General features: G+C 38.0%; 1 protein-coding gene across 1 annotated transcript in view; it reads right to left on the bottom strand.

Annotated features, from left to right (window-relative positions):
* The window catches only part of LOC111189911 (GTPase IMAP family member 8-like), a 213,427-nt gene that overhangs the window by 165,531 nt on the left and 39,895 nt on the right, over positions 1–8,001 (bottom strand). The gene's annotated exons all lie outside the window — the stretch shown is intronic.

Raw genomic sequence — 8,001 nt, 5'->3', positions numbered from 1 at the left:
TAATAACAATAATAATAATAACAATAACATTGTTATTGTTATTATTATTATTGTTATTATTGTTATTATTATTATTAATAATAATAATACAAATATTAATTAAACTAATTGAATTTAATTTTATATATTTTTACATTTATTATTTTATATAATATAGATCCACTTCTAATCCACTTCTAGGATTCTTGATGCACCTGATGGCATGTGTTTGGACTGCGAACTGAATTGCTGTTTTAATAAATACATATGTAAATTTGAAGCACTAAATGTAATTAATTCAATTCATATTAGGACTGCGGGACGGGAGCGGCGGGAATGTGTATGTGGCGGGCGGGAGCGGGATTAAAAGAAGTGATTTTTTTGCGGGAGCGGGCGGGAGCGGGACAAAAAGACGCGGGAGCGGGCGGGAGCGGGTTTAAAAAAACAGTCCCGCGCAGACCTCTACTTTATGGTACAGATAAGGGGTGTACGATATGGACCAAAATGAGATGTATGATAACACTAGTGGATATCCTTATTAAGATCCTTATTATTTCAGCACTTGGCTTTAGTCTAAGAAGTAGTTTGGTGTGTGCATTTATTGCGGACCTCTACCTCACTCTACCTCCAGTCTAGTCTAGCTATGCGATTTTTTTATTTCTTTTTATTTGTTCATAATGAAAACTCATATCACCGTAATGATACAAATATGGTATGTTGTGCAGCCTTACTCAAACTTACTGCAGCTTGTTTGATACAGTGTTTTTTTTTTTTTTTTTTTTGCATTCCTCTGAATTATTTTCATTACAAATGATAAGTGGAAAGGAGAATGTATGATAACAAAATTTGATTAAAGATGTTTAGCTTTAATGCCGGCATGCAATTCAAAAGAACAGACTCCGACAGGTTTGGATACAATTCTCATCAGACTTTTAGTACATATAACCTTAAAATGGTCCCTTGTTGGCTTTAATCTGATTTATTAGTCGGAAATAGAGCAGCATAGTTTTTATTTTCACAAAAATCATGTTTTCTGTTGTTTATCTAAGATTAAATAAAAATAAACTGACAGATATTCCAGACCCCACTGTGCATCGTAAAATTAAAACACATATCAGCCAAAGGATTAAACAGTAAACTGGACCAGCCAATACTGACCTATTTTGTGACTGATTCTAACTGTTTATTCCTACAGTAATCAGCATCTAGAGTAAAGCCATTCCATATGAGTACTGTTACTTGTTGTTTACCCGTCTGTTGGTACTGCAGCCAAGTGGAATAAAGCCATTGTTAATACTCTTGATTTCATAAGTAAAGCTGGAGGCACAGGCGTCTGGTTACTTTTGGACACAGTGTGTAATGTGTGTGTATATATATTTAAGCATTGTTTTTAAACACAGGTCCAAAAGTTGTGCATTTAGTTTTACTCTCCCTCGACCATCTCTCTCTGCCAAACAGATCCTGTGCTGTACCGCTCTGGACTTTAGGACCCTGTGCTGTCCCACTCCGAGGTTTATGACCCTGTGCTGTCTCACTCTGGGCTTTAGTACCATTCTCTGTTCTGCTCTGAGCTTTAGGACCCTGTGCTGTCCTGCTCTGGGCATTAGGACACTGTGCTGTCTAGCTCTGAGCATTAGGACCCTGCTCTGTCTTGCTCTGGGCTTTAGTACCCTGTCTTGTCCCGCTCTGGGCTTTGGTACCCTGTGCTTTCCTGCTTTGGGCTTTGAGACCCTGTGCTGTCCTTCTCTGGGTTTTGAGACCCTCTGCTGTCCTATTCTGGGCTTTAGGACCCTGTACTGTCCTGGTCTGAGCATTAGGACCCGGCACTGTCCTGCTCTGTGCATTAGGACCATGCGCTGTCCTGCTTTTGGCATTAGGACCCTGTGCTGTCTCACTCTGGGCTTTAGTACCCTGCACTGTCCTGGTCTGGGCATTGGAACCCTGTATTGTCCTGCTCTGGGCTTTAAGACCCTGTGCTATCCTGCTCTGGGCTTTGAGACCCTGTGCTGTCCACTCTGGGCTTAAGTACCCTGTGCTGTCTGGTCTGGGCTTTAGTACCCTGTGCTGTCTCACTCTGGGCTTTAGTACCCTGCACTGTCCCGGTCTGGGCTTTAGTACCCTGTGCTGTCCCACTCTGGGCTTTAGTACCCTGTGCTGTCTCACTCTGGGCTTTAGTACCCTGTGCTGTCTCACTCTGGGCTTTAGTACCCTGTGCTGTCTCACTCTGGGCTTTAGTACCCTGCACTGTCCCGGTCTGGGCTTTAGTACCCTGTGCTGTTTCACTCTGGGCTTTAGTACCCTGTGCTGTTTCAGTCTGGGCTTTAGTGCCCTGTGCTGTTTCACTCTGGGCTTTAGTACCCTGTGCTGTCTCACTCTGGGCTTTAGTACCCTGCACTGTCCCGGTCTGGGCTTTAGTACCCTGCACTGTCCCAGTCTGGGCTTTAGTACCCTGTGCTGTCCCACTCTGGGCTTTAGTACCCTGTGCTGTCTCACTCTGGGCTTTAGTACCCTGTGCTGTCCCACTCTGGGCTTTAGTACCCTGTGCTGTCTCACTCTGGGCTTTAGTACCCTGTGCTGTCTCACTCTGGGCTTTAGTACCCTGCACTGTCCCGGTCTGGGCTTTAGTACCCTGTGCTGTTTCACTCTGGGCTTTAGTACCCTGTGCTGTTTCACTCTGGGCTTTAGTACCCTGTGCTGTTTCACTCTGGGCTTTAGTGCCCTGTGCTGTTTCACTCTGGGCTTTAGTAGCCTGTGCTGTTTCACTCTGGTCTTTAGTAGCCTGTGTTGTCTCACTCTGGGCTTTAGTAGCCTGTGCTGTCTCACTCTGGGCTTTAGTAGCCTGTACCTATTTTGGGTATTAGGACCCTGTGCTATCCTGCTTTTGGCATTGGGACCCTGTCTTGTCTGGCTAAGAGCATTGGGACCTTGTGCTGTCTTGCTCTGGGCGTTGAGACCCTGTGTTGTCCGGTTCTGGGCTTTAGGACCCTGCTCTCTGGGCTGTGAGACCTTCCTGCAGCTCTACTCCCTCAAAGTCTGTAACAGTGGCTCTTTTAATAAGCCTGAATCTGTGGCTGGATTTAGGCTATGTGAGATCTTTAAAGTCCCTCTGTATCCCTGCTCTGAACCCAACTCCAGTCCATTAGCTGACATGTTTGGAATGTCTTCATACTGGTCTTCTTTATTTAATGTAGCCTCGTTTTTATTTAAAGCAGATCCAGGTCTTTAAACCAAACTAAGTTCTAGTAGAAAACTAAAAACTCCAGGCACCAAACGTGATCATTCCTTTTGTCTAATAATTGTTCATTCACTTTCATTCATTGTTAATATTCACAGTTAACTTTATTCTTAAAATTTGTCCAGGTAATTTATGAGTTTGCTCAGACTGTGCTGAACGTTTGACAGACTGTGCTTTTAACATATGAGTTGATCCATGTCAGTAAACTGCCACTAGAGGGCATGATTGGGTCATTAATGAACAAACCCAGACCGTCTTCTGTAGCCAAATGTGTTCACAGAAATCAGTCCTGTTCCTGGGGCCATTTAATGTACTGTAAACATACTAGTAAACATAAACCAGTCTTCTGAGTTTACATGTAATGATCACAACATAGTATATTAGTGACTAATCTTAAAAAAAAAAAAAAAAAAAAAAGTTTTTTTTTAGGGACTATTTTCTGCCTCACAACTTCCTGCAGTATGTATCCCTCCACCATTTGCTGATATGTGATTTAAGAAACATGTTTCAGACCCTGAGTCTTCTCATAACTCTGGTGAAACAGTGAGTCAGTATATTACATCAGGCAGTAAATTAACACTAAGCGATGAGTGTAATAACTTTCTTTGAGAAGCTTTTAAAGCGTCTGATGTTTGATATACATTCACCAACGCTCTACACTAATATGACCTAAATTTAACCTAACCTTAACTTTTAATTTATTCATAAAATTGATAGTTAATTGATTTAATGGAGTTCTGACACAGTGCTCAACATTAAAGGTTTTTAACCACAGATTATTCATTAGGAGGTCAGTTTCCCAGACAGGGATTAAGCCTAGTCCTAGATTACGTTTTCGTTTCAATAGAAAATCTCCATTGAAAATGTGCTTTAAATCTTTTCCTAAGCTGCAGTAGAGAGATCAGGAGGAGCAGGACAGTGTAAATAGCAGAGATCAGATTTTAGGCTTGGCTTAAGGTGCCTAGTTTTGTACTGTAATTTTTTTTATTATGGCTCTACATCAGTTCTGTCTGTGTTTATGTTTTTTACATAGTTCAGCTGATATTCTGTGTTTGTGTAATAAAGAGGATTTATGATGATTTACTCTGGTGTTTATGTTGTTCACTTTAGTTCTGATTGTTCAGATTCTTTAGTGATTCACCTACGAAGATTATCATTCTCACAAGAGCTGGGAGGTTAACTGACATAATTTGGTTAGTTTTTTTATTGGGTTTTCAAAAGGCGATACTTGTAGTCAAAGATAAGAAACTGTATGCAAAAACTTTAGCAAAATGTCTAAAAGTATGAAATTATTTGTTGCCAGGGGAGAAAAGAAAGAAGGGGATGAAATACTAATGTAATCTGCTGCATAGAAACAGCTTCCTTCAGAAACAAAGTCACTAGCTAGCTAAATCAGCTCACTAGTATTAATTAATTTAATAATTAGATACTAACTATCGAGAGAAAGTCAGTTACTCCACCCTGAATATATTAAGGAATATTAAAGGCTATTCAGGTGTTGAGCATGACCTGCATCAAAGGAGAACTTTGAAATGAACTTGAGTTGTAGTGAAACATAATAAGTATAAACATTTGCAGAATAGCCCACTTTTGTTCACCCTCAGCATTCCCAAATACAGAGGTTTTTGCTGATGCCCCCAAAAGGCTTACAATGCTAGTAATGGGGGCATATACCACACACTTCATTGGTATAATTCTAAGGGCCCTGATATTTAAATATAGCTGTAGCTGAAAATATTTCTAAAATATATGTGAATTTTCACAGAATTCATTTATGTGCAATTTTTAGGGGTGCCACGATTCTCTAAATCCTTGATTCGATTTTATTTCCGATTTTAGGGTCACGATTCGATTCAATTCTCGATTTTCTTTTTTATTTCTTTTACAGCAGAGAGGCCTATGCCAGTTTTAGATTAGTCTATGGTCAGTCATTGGTTTGATTAATCAAATTTACAATATCTTATTTCAAAAGGTGGGCTTGATATAAGTAATGCAAAGTGATACAAGTGATCTGTAATACAACACTAAATAATTTAAATAAGATATATATGTAATGCCATCTAGTGGCTTTTTTTGGTAGCAGCAGTGTGCACTATTAAAACAGCAATGTGCAACATAACAAAATAAATAATAGGAAAAATTCAGGAACAGTCATGTACAAAATAATAGAACAATTAGAGCCTTAACAAACTGAACTCTAGCCGACTATAACAGTTAAACATGAAAAATAAGACTTTAAGACTTTTCTGGTCCCTGAGAATGACATGTTTTTTTTTTTTATAAAGATATATTATTAACTCTATCTGAGAGAAAGATGCTCCTTAAGGTACCAAAACTATTAACATATTTGAGGCTAGACAAAACAACTGTCATTTTTATATTTTCAAGTTTTTCTTTAAGAAGATGAGAATGTCCACATTCTCTGGAGAAAGAGCTGCTCTTTGAGCTACAGCGTGCTGCGCCATTTGCGGAAGGGATCGTAGATCCTCTTTTTGACTTTGATGCTCGAGACCATGACATAATTTGGATCAATTTCGATGAGATATCAAAATCGTGAAACCCCTAGCAATTTTGCAATCGGTTCCCCTATCCTACCTCTTTATTCGTGTTCATCAGTTTATTTATCCTGACTTATTTTTAATATTGTGCTGGAGAACTACCTCAGGGTACTGTGTATGTAAACTGTCTTTTTTTTATTAACTACCACTTTCAAAGTTCACAGTGCCTTGTTTTAAATTTCAGTGCCCTCAGAATTCTACTAATGAACTGTGGAGCTACTTTAATCTTGCTAATGATGTAACAATAGGGATTTCTTTGCGTAGGCAACACTATGCCCCTATCACTAGCATTGTAAGCCTGTTGGAAGCATCAGGTAAAAGCACTGTATTTCAGAATGCGGGGAGCAAATGAAGGTGGGCTATTTAACAAAAGTGTGTACTCATTATCATGTTTCACTACAAACCAAGTTATTTTACACAAGATTTGTCTTTTAAAGCCAGAAAACATCTAAGCAGATGCTGCTAAACATGCCTATGCAAACCAAACTAAACTCTTCACTCTGAGAGGAAGATTCTCTCTCTCTGTTTGTTGGCTTTGTAAACCAAATCTCTATTTAGCAACCTACAGACTTTACAATAAGTTATATATAATAAAACGTATTGTAAAGTTATATATACTATATACTATACGAAGAACACCAAGTTCCTCAGTGTTCACATTACAAGAAAATTACCAAAGGGTTCACATACTTTTTGTTGCAACTGTATAATCTTTTTCCATGAGCTGCAGGTTAAATTGGAGTGGAGGTTTAAAGACGGGGCTATAGCTCACCTTAAACAAACCTAAACATATCTGTGTTTCTTTAAGTGATTTGATCTCTCCTCTACAGGGATCCCTGAAATCTTTGTAAATGGACACAAAAGTGACTTCCCCCCTCCACCCCCGATATATTAGTCAAGATCTTTCCATCTGTTTTTCCTGTTGGTATCTGATCATATAAAACAAAAAAATAAAGTTGAAAAATGATTGGACGTGTAAGTACTCTTTAAAGAGCATTCTTACACTTTCGCACAGCTGTGCACTAAACGTTACGTGTAGTAATAATATACACTTTATGATTTCTTACTTTTTTGCATATTTGTCACTTTTAAATGTTTTAGATCATCAAACAAATTTAAATATTAGTCAAAGACAACACAAGTAAATACAAAATACAGTTTTATGGTGACATCATGTAAAAAAAAAAAAAATAATGCATGGCCATGCTTTATGAAGGCGTGGGTACAAATTAATTAAATCGTAGCCATTAAGGTGTGGCCAAAAGGTCCTTTTGTTTAACAGCTAACAAAGCAAGCATCTCTTATTGTCATATTGTTGTGCACAATATGACTGCGTAAGGAAGATAAACGGGTCTGTATACTGTCTGCGTCTGAGCCAATCAGCTTTTAGTATGAGAATTAAGTGGTTTTAACTTAGAATTACACCCTGTTTCACTGCAATAGACTCCAAAATATCACCATAATTAATTCCAAAAAAAGATATAAAGAAACCAATTCAGTCTTCATTTTCTTATAAAAGATTATCTTTGGATTAAAGGAGCTTTTGTGTAATATTCAGTTTTTCATGGGCATTAATTTACAGAAAAAAAGCTTTATTAATCTCCAGCTAGATTTAATTAACTCGTTTCCACGCCTTAATAAGTCATGGCCACACTTTAATGATCTCGTTCCCACACATTAGAATCTTGTTCGCTTGCCTTAATTATCTCGTTCACATGCCTTAATAAACCGTGGAATTATTATTATTATTGTTTTTTTTTTTTTTTTACATGATGTCACCTTAGGGGCTCCATAGTTTTAAATGAAGCTTTTTATTATTAAGGGAGAAAAAAAATCTACATGGCCCTGTGTCAAAAAGTGTTTACCCCCTAAACCTAGCAACTGGTTCTTCCACTCTAAGCAGCAGCAACAGCAGTCAAGTGTTTGCAGAAACTTGAAATGAGTCTTTCACAGCACTGTGGAGGAATGTTTCTCCACTTTTCTTTACAGAATTGTTGTAATTCCGCCTCTTTCACACAGGGCCATGTAGGAATTGATTGTTTTTTTTATTCCTTAATAATCAAAACCTTCATTTAAAAACTGCATTGTGTTGTATTTTCATGTGTTGTCTTATATTAAAATTAGTTTGATAATCTGAAACATTTAAGAGTGTAAAACATGCAAAAACCTAATAAATCATGAAGGGGCAAACACTTTTTCACATTACTGTAAATACACTTATATGTTAAT

Source organism: Astyanax mexicanus, chromosome 3 (genome assembly GCF_023375975.1).
Source record: "Astyanax mexicanus isolate ESR-SI-001 chromosome 3, AstMex3_surface, whole genome shotgun sequence".
NCBI classification, from domain to species: domain Eukaryota; kingdom Metazoa; phylum Chordata; class Actinopteri; order Characiformes; family Acestrorhamphidae; genus Astyanax; species Astyanax mexicanus.
This window is presented reverse-complemented; position numbering and strand designations above follow the sequence as displayed.